Source organism: Delphinus delphis, chromosome 10 (genome assembly GCF_949987515.2).
Source record: "Delphinus delphis chromosome 10, mDelDel1.2, whole genome shotgun sequence".
Classification (NCBI taxonomy): Eukaryota; Metazoa; Chordata; class Mammalia; order Artiodactyla; family Delphinidae; genus Delphinus; species Delphinus delphis.
In genome coordinates, this window is record NC_082692.2 from 80,814,782 (window position 1) to 80,835,846 (window position 21,065).

Consider the following 21,065-nt stretch of genomic DNA (forward strand, 5'->3'; position numbering starts at 1 on the left):
TTTCAAATATTTCCAGCTGGACATCTCCCTGAGCTGTAATGGCAGCTCAGCATTTTAGCACTGTGGTCATTGTTGAGAGAATTTCCCCCCTCCATGTCCCCACCTGCCCTTGCCAAGGCCCAGTTCTGAAATCTCCTTGGTAGCAAGAGAGGGGCTGCCCTCACCGTCTAAAGCTCAGCCTTTGCCTCCTAGTTGAATCCAAGTGTCTTCCTGAAAGTAGAATATTTTTGAGGCCACTCAGATTCCTGTCCTCATCTCCAAGGTCTGAAACCCTTGAAGGATCCTGCAAGACGATAAACTTTTCCAAGCTATGACGTTCAGTGTCTTCCAAGGGCTTGTTTTGGTTTCCCTTCTTGCACAAGAGACAACAAGAAAGAGGAAGAAACGCAGATGCCCCTGACGCCAGTACTGAATTTAAGAAAATTTGCAAGTCTTTGCTACTATCCTGATAACCACCGCTAAAGATTATGGAAAAAGAAAACGAAAAGAAAATGGGGGAAGAAAACCAACACAGGAGACATATCCAGGAGAAGGGAATTCATACTTAAAGCAATAAAGTCCTACAAATGGAGAGATGCCTCTTCAGTCAGCTCAGCAAGAAAATAAGACAGTTGATTGAGTCCATTCAGAGTAGTAATCAATGAATTTCATGGAGGAAAACAAAATCACCATAAAACTATGTCAGTTGAACTCCAACAGGGTTCTAAGAGCCCTTGGGTTGGTTACAGCTTTTCTCAAGATAAACTAAAATGGTCTTGGACAGAGTGTCCACAGATCAACACATTAGCAACAGGCTAGTTTAAGCCAGAATATTTCCACTGCTTCTTCCAGAGATGGTTCCTTTTTTCTCTGGTTTCCCAGATTGTCAGACTAAAAGACCCAAGCATTGGCTGAGCACATGAAAACTCATATTCATAGTTCCTCTATAGAAATTTCCACTGAAACGAGCTAAAAAATAACCAAACGAAAGGAAAACCATGGACTGGATCTTTAGACAGTATGAACGTCATTTCCCTTGTTTTACCAATGAAGAAACTGAGATCCAAAGAAGTGAAGCAGCTTTACCCCCAGGTTGCAGAACTAGTAAATGACAAAGTCTAAATGAAAACATCAATTTCCTTCATTTCTTAAAAGCCTTGGGCACTGCTTCTTCCTAAAGCTGAACGTACACACATTATTATAGCCTAAGGATACAAACTATTTTATAATGTGTGACTGTTTAGAAACAAACTAGTGGCCCATAATAATCACAGTTCTGGGAAAAGTAAACTCTGAAAGATTATTATTTGTTCTCAGGGTTTATTTTAATTTTTTTTTGGATGCTATTCATGATAATGTCTCCTTAGGATAGGAATATTAACTCAGCTAGTCCCAGTGCTTGAAATAACTGAAGTCAATGTTCAGCAAAACACCTGGAATGTCATATTTTTCTGACGGTCTGTTCTAGGACAACTCTGCCTATAATAAGCTTTGTGACCCATCCAGCTTCCTTGGAAAGTCAGGTTAGCTCCTCTACCCTCCCTGTTGGAGCCTGGTCTTACTTTTTAGGCATCTTCATCATATTTTCTTTTTTAAAAAATGTTTATTTTATATTGGAGTATAGTTGATTAGCAATACATATACATGTTTCTATTCTTTTTCAGATTCTTTTCCCTATTTAGGTCATTACAGAATACTGAGCAGAGCTCCCTGTGCTATACAGCAGGTCCTTCTTGGCTATCTATTTTAAATATAGTGGTGTGTACATGTCAAACCCAAACTCCCAATCGATCACATTTCCTTGTAAGAGACTTGTGTACCATTAGCCTAAAGTGGCTCAGCTTCCTCAGTCCCCAAAGCCCTAGACAGATCAGCCTACTTCTCATCACCTCGCCCAGGCACCTGCTTGAGCTGGAAGTCAACCCAACTCTCTCGTATCAGAGCAGCGGTCCTCTACCTTGGTATTCAAAGGCTTGAGTCTCAAAATCTTGGAAGTTGCAAAGGAGGGGGGAGGATCGATCTCTGGAAGGAACAGTAGAAATGTTCGGGGTCAAATAACATTTTTGCAGATCTGTCAGTTTCTGAATACGTTTTCTGAGACTATTTAGTTTATCTTGAGAAATGCTATTAAAAGGTTGACTGCAAAGGATGGTGCACTATCCTGTTGCTCCCTACACCAGCAACGTCAGCGTCACTTGGGAGTCCGTTAGGAATGCAGCATCTTGGGCCGCAGACCCACTGAATTAGAGTGTGAATTTCAATAAGGTCCCCAGGTGATTCAGGTGCACAGTAAAGTCTGAGAAGAGCCCTGGGGTGAAGAGATCCGTACGAGTCCCTCCTCAATTGTGCCTCCCTTTTCCCTGGGATTCATAGTCACTGGTTAAGAGGTGAGTCCCTTCCATACATTTCTTTTTTTTTTTCTCCACCTGCACCTGGTTCATTCTTTTCCTTCTCTTTAAGTTTCCTTGTCCTGCATGTCCCCCGCCAAACCCCGTCAACTTGACTCCTTAGAATACCATTGGTTTGACATAAAATATCACTTTATACTGTAGTCTTTTTCTAGAAACCTCTCATCCCTTAATAGAAGTCTGCTGTGCAAGTACAGGCCACTCCCTCATGCTTACTTTCTATAACCCAAGACAAAAAGTAAGACTCAGATTTCCCTTGACTTATCATGGATGCCTCCAGATCACATTCATCCTGGAACTCTTCTTCTGAGAATTTCTTAAATACAGCACAGAGAAGCTTGATACATTCGTCTAAGTTAAAATTAAGAACAATAGGTTCAACCAAAGACAGCAAAGGCAAATGAATAAACAGAGGTTTTAACTGCATATATCACTCAGGATTAGTGTCTAGAGTATATAATGAAATCCTATATATTAATAAAAAAACAAATCATACAATATAAAGCAAATGGGAGCAAGATACATTGAGGCAATCCACAGACCAGGAAACCTGAACATCACACGAAACACGAGAAGATGTTCAACTCCACTTCTAATTAGGGAAATATCAATACATGCCAAAACCTTAGTAAGTACAATTTCACACTCAATTAAGAAGTTGGACAATATCAAGTGGGGATGATAACATGAAGTAATGGAAACTTAGACTCCTGGATGGAGTATAAATGCTTATGACCACATCTGAGAGCAATTTGGCAGTTATCTAGTTAGTTAAAAGAAAAAGCCCTTACCCTAGGACCTGACAGTTTCATTGCTAGGTGAGTCAGAGCAGCTCTCACAGAGATGCACACAGATTATGCATTGAAATGTTCACTGGGGCAACAGTCTGAAATGACAAAAATTGGGAACGTAATGTTCACTAAAGAGAAGGATAAATACACTGTATATTCATAGAGTGAGAAACAATACAGTAGTTATATGTGAATAAATCTGAAGTAGGTATATGTGTATGTGGATATAAATATATATATATATTTATATATCTCAACTTGAATGAATCCCACAATTTAATGGTGAATGAATAAAAGGAAATTGTAGAAAAATGGACAGTATCATATCATGTCACCCTCTTCCCACTCTCGTCGCCATCCTACATTGATGAACTCTCACCCATACTCAGCCTACAGTTTTCCTCTCCACCATCCCTACCATTACCCGCATGACTGCAGCAGCCCTGCCGCTCTTGGTCCTCTGCCCCAGCAACCTTGACCATCACTTGCCCTAGGAACTCACAAGATGCATTTTGGATCTTGTCACCCAGCACATCTCCATCCAATATCCCCTGATTATCTCTTCTTCTATTTCTTTTTTTTGTTTTCTTTTTGCGGTACGCGGGCCTCTCACTGTTGTGGCTTCTCCCGTTGCGGAGCACAGGCTCCGGACGCGCAGGCTCAGCGGCCATGGCTCACGGGCCCAGCCGCTCCGTGGCATGTGGGATCTTCCCTGACCGGGGCACGAACCCGTGTCCCCTGCATCGGCAGGCGGACTCCCAACCACTGCGCTACCAGGGAAGCCCTCTTCTTCTATTTCTTCCATGTTCTTGCCCAGCTAATCTTCACTTGGAGCTCCTGGTGGGCTCAACTTCCTTGACCTACTTTCTTCCTCCAATCCTCTCCCGAGTTTTTTTCTTCTTTTTCAACCACCCTGGACCCATACATAGCCAGCACCTTAGAGCTTTGGTCATACCTGTCTTGCCTAACTGCAACCATCCGCTTTTTCCAATCCTAGCCTAGGATGCTGAATAATACTAACAGAAATCATGTAACAGTGCTGACCTGAATCATTTCAAATCCATTTCCTCCGGAGAAGCTGGCCTCCAGGCTCCGAAACCAGTCTTTTCACTCACTCCTAGTTGAAATCATTCTCAAACTTCAATACCAGCACTGGCTACCATTGCCTGGAATGGTGAGTTATCTGTGTCCTGCAGAGCTAAGGTTCCAGGAGGGTGCCTGGGGAATAGCTGAGGAGGAGAAGTCTTCTCAGGCTGGCTCGGGGTGCCCTTCCTCATTTTAATCAGGAAAGGTCTGCTTTATCATTTAAAATATCTGTCTTCCGAGTAAGATTTTAGTTAATTAAAAAAGAGGGGGGGGGGAACTTCCCTGGTGGTCCAGGGGGTAAGACTCCATGCTCTCAATGCAGGGAGCCCGGGTTTGATCCCTGGTCGGGGAGCTAGATCCTGCATGCATGCCACAACTAGAGATCCTGCATGCTGCAACGAAGATCCTGCGTGCCGCAACTAAGACCCGGCACAGCCTGCATGCAGGCATGTATGCATAAATTTAAATAATTTTTTTAAAAAGCGGGGGTTTCCTGCTCTTTAAACCTTTGGCTTTCCATTGCCCTGGGTATAGAAGCACAAACCCCTTGGCAAGGAGTCTGTGGGACGTGGCTCCATCTCTGACCGCAGGCAGTGGTCCTCAACCTGGGTTTCCCACGCTGCAGTCCCAGGGCCCTTCTGCTCCCATCTCTAGGCCTATGTGTGGTTCCATCTGCTGACACACTTGTCCCTTTGTCCTGTGTGTGTCTGACTCTTCATTTTCAAATTCCATCTTAAATGTCACCTCCCCTGGTCTTCCTCATTCTTCTTTATCTCGCTACCGTCTTCCTCTCTTTCATAGCACTTCTTGCCATCTTTAACCAGTTTGGGGTTTATGTCCTTATTTAGTGTCTGTTTCTTGCGCCATTAGACTGTAACTCCCTTGGAGGGAGGCAACCTGTTTGTCATGTTTAACGTTTAGGGGCAGGGCCAAAGGGGGGCTTCAGCCCCTCTTCAAGTCCTCAGAGTAGAACCTTCACCTGAGACCACCCCGCATAAGTAAGTAATTAAAGGAGAAACCCTGGCTGTGCGCCTGTGGCCTCATGGAAAGGGCCCCAGACCTCCCCCTTCCGGCCAGATGCCACCCCAGGACCTTTGCCACAGAGAAATCTGGGAGCTGTACCGGGACCAGCATCTCCCTAGTGGGTCCTATTCCCACGCATAGGAAGCACGCAGGAAATATTTTCTGATGAATCAATCAATTTGTGATAGTTTGAAAAGCACCAGGTTAGCAAATAAATTTCAGGTCCCATAGATCGACAGGAGCCAGAAAAGTAGTTAGAGGTCAGCCTTCCCCACCTTCTTCATCACCCACTACCTACCCACGTGCTGAAATAAGCGCTGAGGATTTTAACTGATTTTGAAATAAAATGGTTAATTACTAAAGGGTTTCTGGATACAACTTAAGCATCCTTGGTCCATCTTAAAATAAGTGGCAAGCCTTTCAAAAGGTTGGAATGGCTGTCATTATAGCAGGAAGCAACGGCACGACAGGACACAAGAGTATTTAGTTACCTCAAATACCTGAGACAGGTAGATGCGATTAGGAGTTTACAAAGTCAAACCCCTAACTGAAAAATCTCAGTTATCCCCCTGCGTGTACATGGGTTGTCATGCCTGCACCTTCGCCTGGCAACTGCGTCCAAGTACACTTTCTCCCTAAGCTGCCTTTCTCCTGGCCTGTTGTGATTGTCCGCAAGGCTTATAATGGAACGTGGAGAGAGAGCAAACATGTGGTCTGTGTGGGTGTATTTGTTTTCCTGTGCAAACAAGATTGAGTCCTTTACAAGAAATACACAGCAGGAGTTGGCTTCAGGTGAAACACAGGGTAGTACAGCATGGGGGAGAGGAGTCGTGTGAAGGTGGAGGTGGGCACCGGGCACTTGGGCACATGAGTCAGCCATCCAGGTCAGTACAGGGAGGTGAGGTGGAGGTTATTGTAGGAGGGCAGGTGAATAGGATGATTATGTAGCTACTCTTTCTGAATGACCATCATAAACTAGGTGCAGTGCCCTTCACTTAGAATTGCTCGTTACTTTCAGAAATACTATGCAATAGGTACCTTTTTTCCTAACCATTTTTTAAATTGAAGTACAGTTGATTTACAATGTCGTGTTAGTTTCAGGTGTACACCAAAGTGATTCAGTTATACATATATATGTATATATATATGTGTATATATATGATTGTGTGTGTGTATATATATATATAAATTATTTTTCAGATTCTTTTCCATTATAGTTTATAGCTATGATATTCCTGGGCAGAAAGAAGGAGGTCAGCTGTTCCTCATGAAAGAGGAGTCAATAAATACCAACATAATGTGTAATACACGCCTCACTATGGGTAGAACAGAAACCTCGTCTGATGCATTATAACCAATGCCATTTCTACCTCCAGAGCTTTGCTACTCACAGTAGGCCATCCATAGGCCATCACACAAGAGCGTCACCCCAGATTCACTGAAACGGAACTTGTATTTTATTAATAGGATCCTCAAGTGATTCATACCTGCAGTAAAGCCTGAGAAGTGCTTCCCTATAATTGAACTATGCTATCTTGGCAACTTGGCAAACTCCTATTCATCCTTGAAAGCCCAGATCAGATATCACCTCTTTTTTAAAGCCTCCTCTAGCAATGCCTGCCGGAGTTAATCACCCCTTCCTCTCTGCTATTTCTCTGGACCTCCTACTTATCTCTATCCTATGCTCATCACACTGTGTTGTTGGTATGTCCTTGAGGAAATGGGAAACTCTGTGTTCTCACTTTTGTAGTCTAGTGTCAGGCAGTTATGTTATGTTAGGTTATGTTACTTCTATGAGGTAGATTCTAAAAAATATTCAATTACTCACTTTAATTATTGTTATTCAATTTAAGTCACTCTGGGACAAAAGCTTTAAAATTTTCCTATGCACAAAAATCACCTGGTAAGCTTGTTAACCTGGGGGACTGTGGACCCCACTCCCATAAATTCTGATTCTGCATTTTCAGTTGGGCCCCAGGAATCTGCATATTAAACCAGCAGCCCTAAGGATTTCTGATGCAGATGGTCAATGTAAAACTCCGGTTTAGAAATATTTCTAAATCGGAGTCTGGGATGCTGGATCCTGGTCTGCTGGGCTGCTACTGCCCTGCTCATTGCACTGGTCTCTACATCCTCCACACAGCAAAATGACGTACCAAATCCATCAGTGAGGATGTACATTTGGATGTACATCCGTCCAAGTACATTTGGACTATGTTTCTGTAAGGGTGCCTGTATAGAGGAATGAACATGTGCTCAATCTCAGGCCACATCAGTCTGAGTTATTCAACACTGACGAGCAGCTCCACCGTCATGAAGATCTCCCTCTTGACACCGACCCACTGGCTCTTAGGACCCACTGCAATATTCTGGAAACACATGAATATTTCCCACATGCACAGCTCTGAATGTGTGAGTCCTGCTATGGGCCAGGCAATAGATAATATTTCATTTAATTCACACAATGCTAGGAGGCAAGGGACACTATCACCTTTTAATGATAAGGTCACCGAGCCTCAGGGACATTTTGTGACTTTCTTGGAGTCACAGAATTAGGAAGGGGCTGAGCCAGGAGTCAAAGCCTGTTTTGTCTGTTTCCAAAGCTGTTGTCGCCTTCCTGTTTGTCAAACTGTCTCTCTGTTTCTTCAGCTACACTTTCCACACAGTAATGCCCCAGGGACCGGCATAGCTGCTGGGGACGGTGAAAGCCCTCCACAGCGTCCATTCACTGCATTCCTACCCTAAGCTGTGTATGTAAGCAGCTGTAGAGTACACCTGTAACAACGGAATGTCTTGACCTCCTACTTATCTCTATCCTGTGCTCATCACACTGTGCTGTTGATATGTCCTTGAGGAAATGAGGAACTCTGTGCCCTCACTTTTGCAGCCTAGTGTCAGCCAGCCACGTTACTTCTATAAGGTAACTATCTCCAGCTGTAGAGTACATCTGTACCAACAGAATGTCTGGAAACACAAAGAAGTCATCTCTCTCCCTCCCTAAGAGGATTTTTAACTAGTTCGACTTTTCCCTTAATAACTGGCACTCTGAGTCCACAGGCATACCTCCCTGGAGTAACAGAAACACGGACACGTAATTTTGAGTTGTCATAACAACTGAATCAAATCACGACGGAGTAGAGACAATCAACTTTTGCAGCTGGTTGGGAAGACAACTAAGAAATTGGATGGGTGGCACTTACTTGGTTAACTGTCTAAAGTTCTCAGAGCTTCAAAGCCAAGTTGTTTTTTGGGGGGTGGGGTTGTTATTTTGGGGGTAGGAGGAAAGAATGAATTAACCAAATTATGGTATACCCCGTAAAAGGAGACACCGTGCTGCTGGATTTCTTCATTGTTTACTACAGGTAGGGCACAAAGATGAGCACCGTACACACAGTGCCTTCCCTCACTTGACTGTATATTGGATGAAGCAGAACGATCTAGATCTATACATTCTGTCTGTGAACCAAAATATGTTATAAAAATGCAAAATGTGATTTGCAGAGTATATAAAAAGATTAAAATGTAAAAAAAAACCATATGTGTGTATACAAATGAATTTGCCAGAGGTTATATACAGCGTCATTCACGGCAGTTATCTTTGCAGATGACGAATGAGTTTGGGTTGGGGATGGGGGAATGCATGGGAATGGTGGACTTAATACATTTTTGTGGCAGGGACCGCCAACTGTCTGCCCTTAAATCCCTACTTCGGTTCAAAAAGCAAAACCGAATCTTTCCCAGACTCCTCGTGGCTCGGTGTAGCCATGTGACTAAGTTCTGGGCAAGGTGTAGGTTAGAAGTGCTGTGTAGATCAGCTAGGAAGGATCGCTAAAGGGGAAGGGACTAGCCCTTTTGCCCATGTTCCTTCCTGCTGCCTGGACTGTGGAGTCATCTGCAGCTCCAGCAGCCACTTTGGACCATGAGAACATCTTGAGTGTAGAAGCCACAAACTGGGATAGTAGGATGAAAGAGCATGAGTCTCCACCATGCCAACCGCCACTGCTCTGCTGCCTACTATGGGAACCACGAACCATGTGTGATGTCTTAGCTTTAGATTAATTAAAATTACATAAAATTTAAAGATTCAGTCCCTCAGCCCAACAGCTACATTTCAAGTACTCGATAACAACCCAGTGGTGGCTAGTGGCTATCAAGTTGGACAACACAGATAACAGAACACTTCCATCATAGCAGCAAGTTCTGCTGGCTACTGCCGTACTAACTGCTTGTTTCCAGACTCTACAAGAGAGAATAAAGCCCCAAACATTTATGTCTTTGTTACCTGTACCTGAATTGAACATACCCTGTACAAATTCCTTTTTTTACAATAATAGATCTCAGTTTTATGATATAAAATGAAGAGTTTTAAATACACAATCGAACATCAAACATGGATTCAAACAGATAAAGCTATACTATAAATAATCCGGTCTGATTACTTAAAAATAGAAGAATATTGCATCAAAAATAGCTTTTTTAAAACACTAGGTATATGAGAGATCTGGAAAGCCGTAAACTTTACATTTGTTTCCTTGTTCAAAAGCAAAAGGCTGGACACCCAAAGTTTATACAACCTTCACTCTGAGTTGACAAAGACCACACACCAGGTAGGCATATACATTTCTATAGAGTTGTTGTCTACACACTCAGCCATGGAGCATATTAAGAATTTTCTGAGAGATACAGTTAACATTCATGGGAGACATTTTTATAAGGATAAGATATGGTCTGGTGGTCTTTAGCTATTCCTCAAACTCTCTGCTGTTTGCATTTTGAAAATATACACTGCCATTACATTTTAAATACACTGCGTCATACAGTGTGCTGTCTTTGAACCTGCAGCAAAATCATGATTCCATTGTGTATTTTTAAAGATTAAATATTTCTCATATTTTTGCACTACAGCAAGCAAACCAAAGGCTTTTAGCATTCCAGGTCATGTAGATGATTTCAACAAGGCTGTTTATTCTCCGTACAACGTGTGCGGGATTCAGGAGAATCACTTCCATTCTTACAAGAAGGTGCCACCCAGGTAATCTTTGGCAAATGACTGTCAATGCATATTCTGATCTGCCTGGAAAATGCAGCGTATAAACTCCATTCACCAGGCTTAGGGAACCAAGGGCAGATAAAGCAAGATTCTATGGGGAATGCTTATAACAAAGCAGAAAAACCTTAAACTTTCTTTCAACAGGGTAACAGATATACTAATTCCCAAAGCCCCCCTTATCTGGTACTCTGCCAGCACAAACCAAGGACATGTGTCTTTTTTCTCCTCTCCTTGGGGCGGGTGTGTGTGTGTGTCTGCGCGTGTATTTTATCCTTCAGGTCATGATGATTTGACATATTTGCTGTTTCTGCACATTTTAACTTTCTAATTCCACTGAAAGTCTTAGAGGCTCCTTCAGATCAGAATTGAAAGCCGGGCAAGTGTGTTCTTTTTTTTTTTTTTTTTTTTGGTGCAGTACGCGGGCCTCTCACTGTCGTGGCCTCTCCCGTTGCGGAGCACAGGCTCCGGACGCACAGGCTCAGCGGCCATGGCTCACGGGCCCAGCCGCTCCGCGGCATGTGGGATCCTCCCGGACCGGGGCACGAACCCGTGTCCCCTGCATTGGCAGGCGGACTCTCAACCACTGCGCCACCAGGGAAGCCCGCAAGTGTGTTCTTGGTTGGCAGTTGGCACTCTTACAAAAACCCTTTTTCACCCCGCTGGGAAAGGAAGTGGTTTCAAAGGTGGGCTTTCTCTGACCACCATCTCCTTTTTACCTTTGTCTGAGAAACAAAGGGATGAGAGCAAAGAGTGAAGATGGTTGAGGGGCAGAATTTGGAGAGAGGGCTCCAGATCCCACTCTTGATAGTGACTTAAAATCTCCGAGTGTTGTGTATTTCCTTCTAGCTCCATCAGCAGTGGTAATTTTTTAGTGTAAACTTTAGGATCTTGGGCTACTGTTCAATCAACACAAAACCAAGTCTGACATCCAGAAAATATTAGTGAGCAACTTCAACTTTTACTGAAGTCTCTGGAAATATCACGCGAAGGGGATTACAATCCCACCCATGGAAACTTCAGACAGTCCTCTTTCCCCTTTGTCCCACTGTCTCTGGAGTGCAGCCAACTCTTGCTGCATCTCCCAGGCCCCACGCTTTCCAGAATCCCTTGAGCCTGGCTCCTCTCTGAGATCCGCCCCTCAGCTTTTCACCAAGAGGGTCTTAGTCTTTTCTCATGTAAAGATTTCTATATGTTCTGGCTATCTTTCAATTCTCCTTTTGCTATTATCAGCATTAACACAACCGAAGGCCCTAGAGGCAAACCCAGGCACCCCCTGGGAAGCAGTGGGAAGGGGAGAGCCTGAGGAACTTGCCTGCTGATGTCGATTTCTGTGGATCTCGACTACAAAACCTCCGAAGAACCTTCTAACTCATCCCCTCTTCTTCCAATCTCCTTGTCCCCTTAACCTTAGCTGATCTTCAACTTTGCTAGTTCCTTTCCAAGCCCAACACTGGCCACTCTCCCACCTCCCTCTGCTAGGTGGCCTTGAGCTACTCACTCCCATGCTAAACCCTTGGTTCCCCCTCCTACACTGTTGGTGGGAATGTAAGTTGGTGCTATGGAAAACAGTGTGGAGGTTCCTCAGAAAACTAAAAATAGAATTACCCTATGATCCAGCAATCCCACTCCTGGGCGTATATCCACACAAAACTATAATTCAAAAAGATACATGCACCCCTATGTTCATAGCAGCACTATTCACAGTAGCCAAGACATGGAAACAACCTAAATGTCCATGGACAGAGGAATGGATAAAGAAGATGTGGTACATATACACAATGGAATATTACTCAACCATAAAAAAGAAAGAAAGTATGCCACTTGCAGCAACATGGATGCAACTAGAGATTATCATACTAAGCGAAGTAAGTCAGAAAAAGACAAATATCATATGATATCACTTACATGTGGAATCTAAAATATGGCACAAATGCACCTATCTACAAAACAGAAACAGACTCACAGACATAGAGATCAGACTTGTGGTTGCCAAGGGGGAATGGGGTCGGGGAGGGAAGGACTGGGAGTTTGAGATCAGCAGAGATAAACTAGTATACATAGGACGGATAAACAACAAGGTCCTACTGTAGAGCACAGGGAACTATGTTCAGTACCCCGTGATAATGGAAAAGAATGTAAAAAAAAGAATGTCTGTATGTGTATAACTGAGTCACTTTGCTGCACAGCAGAGATGGGCACAACATTGCAAATCAGCTATACTTCGATAAAAAAAATATATAAAATTAAAAGTAAACTCTTGGTTCCCTCAGCTGGAGACAAGGCACCTGTTCTGGAACGTCTCTGAGTTTGAAGATTCAGATCATGCTGCTTAAGAAAAACACACCTGACTTAATTAAAAGTGAGCACATGAGCACGGGTTACTCTTTCACTTTTAAACTTTTTTTTTTTTTTTTCGGTACACGGGCCTCTCACTGTTGTGGCTTCTCCCGTTGCGGAGCAACAGGCTCCGGACGCGCAGGCTCAGCGGCCATGGCTCACGGGCCCAGCCGCTCCGCGGCATGTGGGATCTTCCCCGACCGGGGCACGAACCCATGTCCCCTGCCTTGGCAGGCGGACTCACAACCACCGCGCCACCAGGGAAGCCCTAAACTATTTTTTAATGGCACATGTCACACATGAGTATTTATTCCTGTACAAAATGAAAACATTAGAGATAAGACTTAAATGGTTCCTACCTCCAACCCTAACCCATATCACCTCCATGTTTTGAGAGCAAAGAAAAACAAAAACCCCCAAACTCGATTCACTGCACTTCTTTAGGAGTTTGACCTGTTCTTTTTCTGACGGTTTTCTGTTTTTATACACATAGGAATATCCAAAGAAACTCTATAATATTGTTTTGTGAGGTTTTAAAAAATGGATATATGCTGTTTCTGCACATTTTTATTTCCCAGTTCTACTGAATGTCTGAGATGCTCATCAAAATGAGAGTTGAAAGCTTGGCAAGTGTATTCCTGGTAGGCAATCTGATGCTGTTAAGAATATAAAAATAAAAATATAAATGGAATACTGTGCTTAGAGTTTTTCACATTTTTTTGTCCTTAATATCAGTTGTTACAGAAGAACATAAATCATTCTTTTTTTTTCTTTTTTTTGCGGTACACAGGCCTCTCACCGCTGTGGCCTCTCCCGTTGCGGAGCACAGGCTCCGGATGCGCAGGCTCAGCGGCCATGGCTCACGGGCCCAGCCGCTCTGCGGCATGTGGGATCCTCCCGGACCGGGGCACGAACCCACGTCCCCCGCATCGGCAGGCAGACTCTCAACCACTGCGCCACCAGGGAAGCCCCATAAATCATTCTTTGTAACAACTGCATAGTATTCCATGTACTGCTGCTACGACTACTAACAATTTATTGACTGTTGACAATTTGCCAAGAACTGCTCTTACTTCATCCTCATGAAACTGCATGAAATAAACAGCCGACACTGGTCCCATTTCACAAAGGAGAAATCTTAGAACCAGGAGAAAAAGACCACGCTTTATTTCATCTACTGCTGGACATTTACAATGTCTCCAATTGTCTGCTATGACAAACATGCTACCAAATCTCCTTGCCCAGGTGTAAGTAGGATGAATATGAGAGGGGAAGAGCTGAGAGGGAAGGTAAGTGCACTTTTTTGGTTTGAGACATTCTTCCAAACTGCCCTGGATGATCATATCAAGTGAGACTGTGAACCCTGAGAAGGAAGAGGATGGGGTATGGAATGGGGAGTGGGCTGGCAGGACGACCAGCTCTAAAGGAGGTGGCTGAAGGGACATCCCAGATTCCAACTTCAGCCACTTTTCAATTGCGCATAAGAACAATCCTCGGTAAAAGCAGGGGTTTTCCACTATTTCTCCTAAATCCCCTAAACCCCAAGGCATCTTCTCACTTCTGTTCTTTCTCCCCAGCCCCTAGGACCTTCCACCCACCCAACGGTGCATCTGGGCGCCAGCTGTGCCAGCTCTGTGAGGCTTGGGAGAGACGTCAAGCCCTTCAGTATTTACTTTATCCTGAGAACATTCAGGAAGGTAGACAGGCCTCCGTCCCTATGCACCATTTACACAGATGTCAGGCTGGGGGTGTGGGTTCATTTTTCATTCTTTAATCCTCAGGTATGAATTAAACCATAACCTGCCTTGCCGACACCACGGCATCAATATTTTCTCAGACTGGAACATGGTCTCCCCGTTCTTACCCACCCTTTAAAAATAAACTTAACATATGGCGTTTGTCTTATGGCAAAGGAATGTGATACGTTTTTTTCTTGACATACGACTCAATTCAAACACTAGGCAAAACTTTGATATTTCAGAGGAGTCTGCAGTTGGAGGGAATATGCTTGCTACCCTCCCCATTAAACGGACTAATTCCTTGAGGGCAAACTCTCTCAAGTTTCTCAGATAACTGAGTTCCTTAAATCACAATACGGGTCATGCAGACCCTAAAGGAGTGCTGGAGACTCCACAAGACATCTTAAAATAGTCAGAACTAATAGGTAAAATGCACACAGTTTGAGAACAACTGTGATGATGTTTATACAGTTTTCTCAGTGACCATACAATGCTTGACCAATCATCAAACACACTCCAATGTCACAACAAAAACGGATGCCAAGGAAAGAGGAACTTGGGCACATAGTAAAAGCTTGCAAGCAAATACAAGCAGAGCAATGATTTTAAAAAGTAACTGCCACTTACTGAGATTTCATAGTATTCCTGTTGCTTTGCCTACAGGCCCATATTCAGTACTCACAATGGTCCTCTGAAGTGGGAAATGTTATTACATTCTTTTCACATAAGAGGACATGAAGATTTAGAAGGCACAGTATTTTGCCCAATTTATACAGCCATTAAAGGATAGAGCTGGGATCCAAATCCACTTCTATATGATTCCAGAACCTGGCTCCACTCTGCTCATACACAATGAAGGCTTATTATGATATGTCACCAGAGAGAGGAGCTTTAAATCCCATCTCTCAGAGTCTAACTATAATTCTGTGAATTTTGCCTCTAAGTAACTTCACAACTTTCTAACCACCTGCCTTATTTCAGGTCTTCCTACTTACCTTGTGCATTGGAGAAGCCTCCTAGATGCTCACTCTACATCCTAATTTATTCTCCAAGGCTCCTGGAGAGAATATATTTCAGGGGAAAGAAATATCATCATGGGCTCACTTGCTCAAAAATCTTCAGTGGTCCTTATACATCTTCAGTGGCTCCTATGATGGTCCGTGTTCCACGGACAACGAGAATTCAATGGACACCTACTAATGATGAGACATTTTCCAACTCTCCTTTTCCTGACACAGCTTCTGAAATTAAGTATGTGAGGTCACACCTATAGAGCAGGTGATGTTAAATATTGGAAAAGTACTATCTTTAGAGTCCGAAAGACTTAAGCTCCATCTTTTTAAGCTCTATGACTTTGCGAGAGTCACTTTATCCATCTGATTCTTTTTCCTCATGTGTCCCCCTTACCTGGCCAGTGTGAGGCTAGAGGGAGTGTCTGCCTGAGGTACACAGGATTCTTTTTTTTTTTAATCTAATTTTTATTTTATATTGGAATCTAGTTGATTCACAGTGCTGTGATAGTTTCAGGTGTACAGCAAAGTGATACAGTTATACATATATCAATACATGTGTCTATTCGTTTTCACATTCTTTTCCCCTATAGGTTATGACAGACGGTTGAGCAAAGTTCCCTGTGCCCTACCGCAGGTCCTTGTTGATGATCTATTTTATGTCTAGTATGATATCATTATTAACACATATTGTGAAAACACCTCATCAGTCATTCACATCTCAGTAAATCAACAGGTCTGGACCATATTCTGTGTGACAGTGAGGTGGGAACAGGGTATTCAGGGAAGAAAGGTTTTTGCGGTTGAGGAGGAAGAGGCCCTCTTGAAGCATGAAGAAAGCTGGTAGCGAAAAGATGCCCCTGTGGTGGCCCTGGCATCTTGGGACTGTCTGTGGGGAGACAGAAGCTCCTAGAAGAGGAAAGAAGAATGCTTCCCAAACAAGTGGAAAGGTCCCACAGCCACACCTAGTTGACTTACCCATTTTGCTTAGGGATTCAGATGGCGCTGTTGTTGGCCTGGGAGAAGAAGGAACACAATGTGGGGGATTCAGCTACCTTGGCCACCCTTGCCTAAAGCAATTTGATCCTGGAGACTTCGGGGGAATTTTCAGGCTCCTCTTCTTGAGAAACAAACCACCCCCAAAGAGCAATGATTTATTATTTCTCCCAATATGGTGGGTTGGCAATCTAGGTGGTTCTTCTGCTGGTCTTGCCTGGGACTGCTCTTGTAGCTGCAGTTATCTGACTGTTCGACCGGGGCTGGAAGGTTCAAATGACTTCATTTACATGCCCAGCAGTTGGTGCTGGCTGTGGATGGGCAATGCCTCAGCTCTCCTCTACCTGCCTCCCATCCTCCAATGGACCTTTACTTTTTAGAAAGTAAAGGAATTTAACACAGCTACCTTATGGTTATGCCAAAGCACCTGTGTCTGGTCTATGTCTTAGTGTACTACTCTTGAAGTTTTAAAATAGATCTCTTTTTTAAAATGGACTTATATGAACAATGTTCCAAGCTACAGAAAGGTGACAAGAATGTTACAATAAACGCCCTTATGCTCTGCCCTACACTGGCACTATCCAATACTATAGCCACCAGCCACCAGCCGCCTGTGGAAATTTCCATTTAGATGTAAATCAACTGTAAGTAATTCATGGTCAGTAGCTGCATGTGGTTGGTGGGAAAAAAAAAAAAAGGGACTTCCCTGGTGGTGCAGTGGTTGAGAGTCCACGTGTGAGAAGCCACACAAGGCTTCTTCACAGCACGGAGGTCTCAGGGTTCTAAGAGGCTGAGAGCTCCAGCCTCAAGGCCTCCTGTGGCCCAGGTTTCAGAACCTGTACAACATCACTTCTACCACATTCTCTTGGTCAAAGCAAGTCACCAGGCCACAGGGGACGGAGCAACAGACCCTGCCTTTTGTGGGGAGGAGTGGCAATATCATACTGCAGAGGTGCATGGACAGGGAGGCATGATTCACTTGGGGCCATTCTGGTAACAGTCTACAGGCAATCGACAACAGGATATTCTCTTCCGCAGTCACTATTTCCAGAAAGTTCTGTCCCCATCAGCCTAAAATTTGTTTTACCTACAAATCACATGGTTATTTGGTATTCTGGGGGCAACAGCCTAGTTAATGGCCTTTAGTCAGTGTGGTCAGTTACTGACGAAACAAGGGGCAAGGCCAAGCCAGACATTTGCTACTAGAGCCTTTCTGGGTCTTTGAATCAGCTTCTCTGAGCTCCCTGTGCCCTCTCCTCACTGACAAGCATATGTGCTGTATATGGTATAGGTATATGATGTTGACCTAAGGCTTACATAAGGAAAAAGCAAAAGTATTTTGATATTTGAAGAGGATTTTTATCATCTTTAGGAAGGGGATGTAATTCTAAGGACTATTCTGCAACCGTAATACAAGCCAGCACTCCAGGGGCCCAGTCTTGGAGCGGTCTCACGTTGAAAGATACCAAAAGTATAAATCATTCTAATCTTAACTTGCCTCTGTTGAGGAACCTTAAAGAAGATTCACTTCCTAAGTCAAAGCACCATCTCCTCTCAGCTGCTAGCTCTCACCATCTCCTTCTCCCTCACCCTCACTCTCCACTTTCTCCCCAGACTCCTCTTTCATACTCCTAAACGGAAGCTCACTCTCCTCTGTCCTCACTCTTGCCTCTCGCACGTGAGTTTTTTCTTCTAGAAGTGGCTCTCAGAGCTCTCTGAGACAAATCCTCACTCCGAGTCCTTCTTCCTGTTGATGAGCTTACGGTTTCTTCACTTTGGTACTCGTGACACTTGGGGCGCTATAATTCCTTGTTTCGGGGCTGTCCTGTGCGCTGAAGGATCTACCCACTAGATGCCAGTAGCACTGCCCCTTAGTTATGGCGACCGAAAATGTCTTTGGACGTTGCCCAATGTCTCCTGGGTGGCAAAAGCAACCCCAGTTGAGAACCGCTGGATTATCCCAATCTGTACCTTAAAAGCCCTGGGAGATTGGGGTGGAGTGGCGAAATGCTTTGCCAAGGCAGTGGCTAATGCCAGAGTTTTCCATGGTGGGAGGGGAAGGGAAATAAACTAAAAAATATATTTAAATAAACTAAAAAATAAAGTGTGTTTTTATTATAGTACCATGATCCGCCAGTGTGGTCAGGAAATGAAAATGACTCAAATATGATTTAAATCACGTGTTCTGAGCTCCATATGAGAAAAGCACGAGAAGCTAACACAAGGATATCACCTGGTCCTATAAAACGATCAGGGACCTCGGGTTCAGGTCTGAGAGCTGCCGCTTGTTATCAGATTCAGCAGGTGTGGGCTGGGCCTTGGGCATGAGTATCTGCAAAGGCTTCTTAGGTGTTTCTGATGTGCACTTCTGGTTAAGAAGCTCACTTTTAAAGAGTCAATAAATGGAGGCAGCTACGGTGGAGAGCATGTTAGAATGCAAGATGAGAGACCTGGGATCTCTATCAGGTGGATCGCTAAATAGCTGTGTGACCTTGACAAACACACTTCACCCTCCGGGACTCACTTTTCTCATCCTCCAAACAAGGGTGTTGGACCAAATCAGTGTTTCTTCAAGTATGGTCCAGGACCACCTGGGATGTTGGTCAAAATGCAGATATCTGGACTTCAATGAACACTGAATAAATTGGAATTGCTCAGGGTGAGGGCCCAGAGAGATTTATATTTTAAAAATGCACCCTAAATTGTTCCTATGATAAGGCACTTACAGACTATTTCTAGGTATGAGATTGTACGATAAGCTTTGTTGTCATCATACCTACCTATGATATAAGTGTTATTATTATTATGCCCACTTGACAGATGAAGAAACTGAGAGTCATAACGATTAAGTGACTCTCTCAAGGTCTCAGGTGTAGTAAGTGTGGGGAGCCAGGTTCCAATCCAAGCGGTCTGGCTGCAGAACCCCAGCCCCTGCATTGTACACTCTGCCTCTCTTGAACACTGATTTTTGAGAACCTCTGGATCCTAACCATTTCTAAGGCTCCTGATACCTTGCAAACCTGAAGACTAACTAAAGTTCTTCCTACTATCTGCCTCTACCGTAAGCAGTGATGGATTCATGAAAAGGCAATTTGGGTGGGGGGAGCAGGGGAAGGATGAAGAGGATTCATTAACGTACACATGAGAAGAACGTGGATTCTCAACGTGAGCAGTTTTTCTTATTAAGCACCTTTCCCCAGACCATCATGGCTAATTCATTGCCATATTTCATTACAGAAACTAACTGAAAGGTTATGAGTAAATACTTTTCAGTCAGAGGTTGCAGTTAATTTCAACTTCAATCCTTATTAATGTTTGACTTAATGCTGATTGATGATGAAATTCCAAGAAGTCACATGGAGACTGGTTTGCAGTTTTATACTCATGCCCACCCTCTCTCCTAGATAGACTATTTCAAACAGCTTATTGGAGAGTCCAGGAGAGGCATTTGTTTTGATTTCCCTCATTAAGGTTTTCTCCTTTCAGGATAAATGACGGAGAAGGCACAGCAGGCTGAACATTTGCAAGCAGAATCCGCAAAATAAAGTCAAATTCAGCCATAATCTGGTTATACCTATTCATCATGTCTAGTATTACTGACAGGATTCAGACAATGTAATTCCTATTACACCTGCTTTCAGAAAAAAAAAAAATCTAGTCAGTAACCCTAAATTAAATTAACATTTTTAGTGTACATAATTTGTAGTTCAGAATGAGCTATAATTATCATTTAGGGAAACCATATGGAAAGCATTACCAGCCTTCACTAAGTCTTGGGTTTTAACAGTGATGCATGACTCAAAATGCTTTATCCAAACAGGTTGTAAATTCTGAGACGAGCAAGACGCTTTTCAGTCATTTTTATATTAATTCCAAATGAAGAATTCATTGTCTTTTCAAATTATAATAAATTGGAGAGCAATTTCCAGCTAAGCAAATCAAGGAAATTGAAAAATTACTTCTCTGGGAGCTGTTTTCCACAGCCTTCTTTTTTTTTTTAAAGGCTCTTTTTAAAAGACCTATTTTTATTATTCTTGATGCGTATACTAATAGACATTTGCATTGCTGCAACAATTTTCTTCCCCTTCTTTAAAGTGGAACGTACACGCTGAAAAATGTTTAATGTTCAATGTAATTTCATTTTGGGGGGAGTCTGGAGCCTGCAGTGAGAGCTCACATTTAAGAACCTCAAATAATATTTAGAAGATTAGCTTCCAAGCTACTGCCCTTCTCTCTCAACGATGTACTTTACTTCTCAGGGAACCACAGAACTGTGAGTGTCACAGTGAGGCCAAGGATTCACTAAAGCTGTGCCTTGTGGGCACTCAGGTCTCCTTGAAATTCTTGGGATTGTTCAATGAATCTGAGATTTAGAATGCTGTACATAATAATCCCATAAAATAGAGAGGAACTGCTAACAAATAAAGGACAATATTGAAAACTAAAATGGGGAGAAGAAATAAAATCCAAGAAATAGTGTTGTTGCATAGAAGATAACAAAAAGCAAACAAAACAAGTCTTAAAAATGATGTTTGCTTTGCCTTTTGAAAATCTGCTCCTGCCCCTGCTCTCCTCCACCCCCTACACCTGCACTATATAGAAACATGGGAAGATTTTCTGATGAGCAGGAGGCACGTCTGTGGACT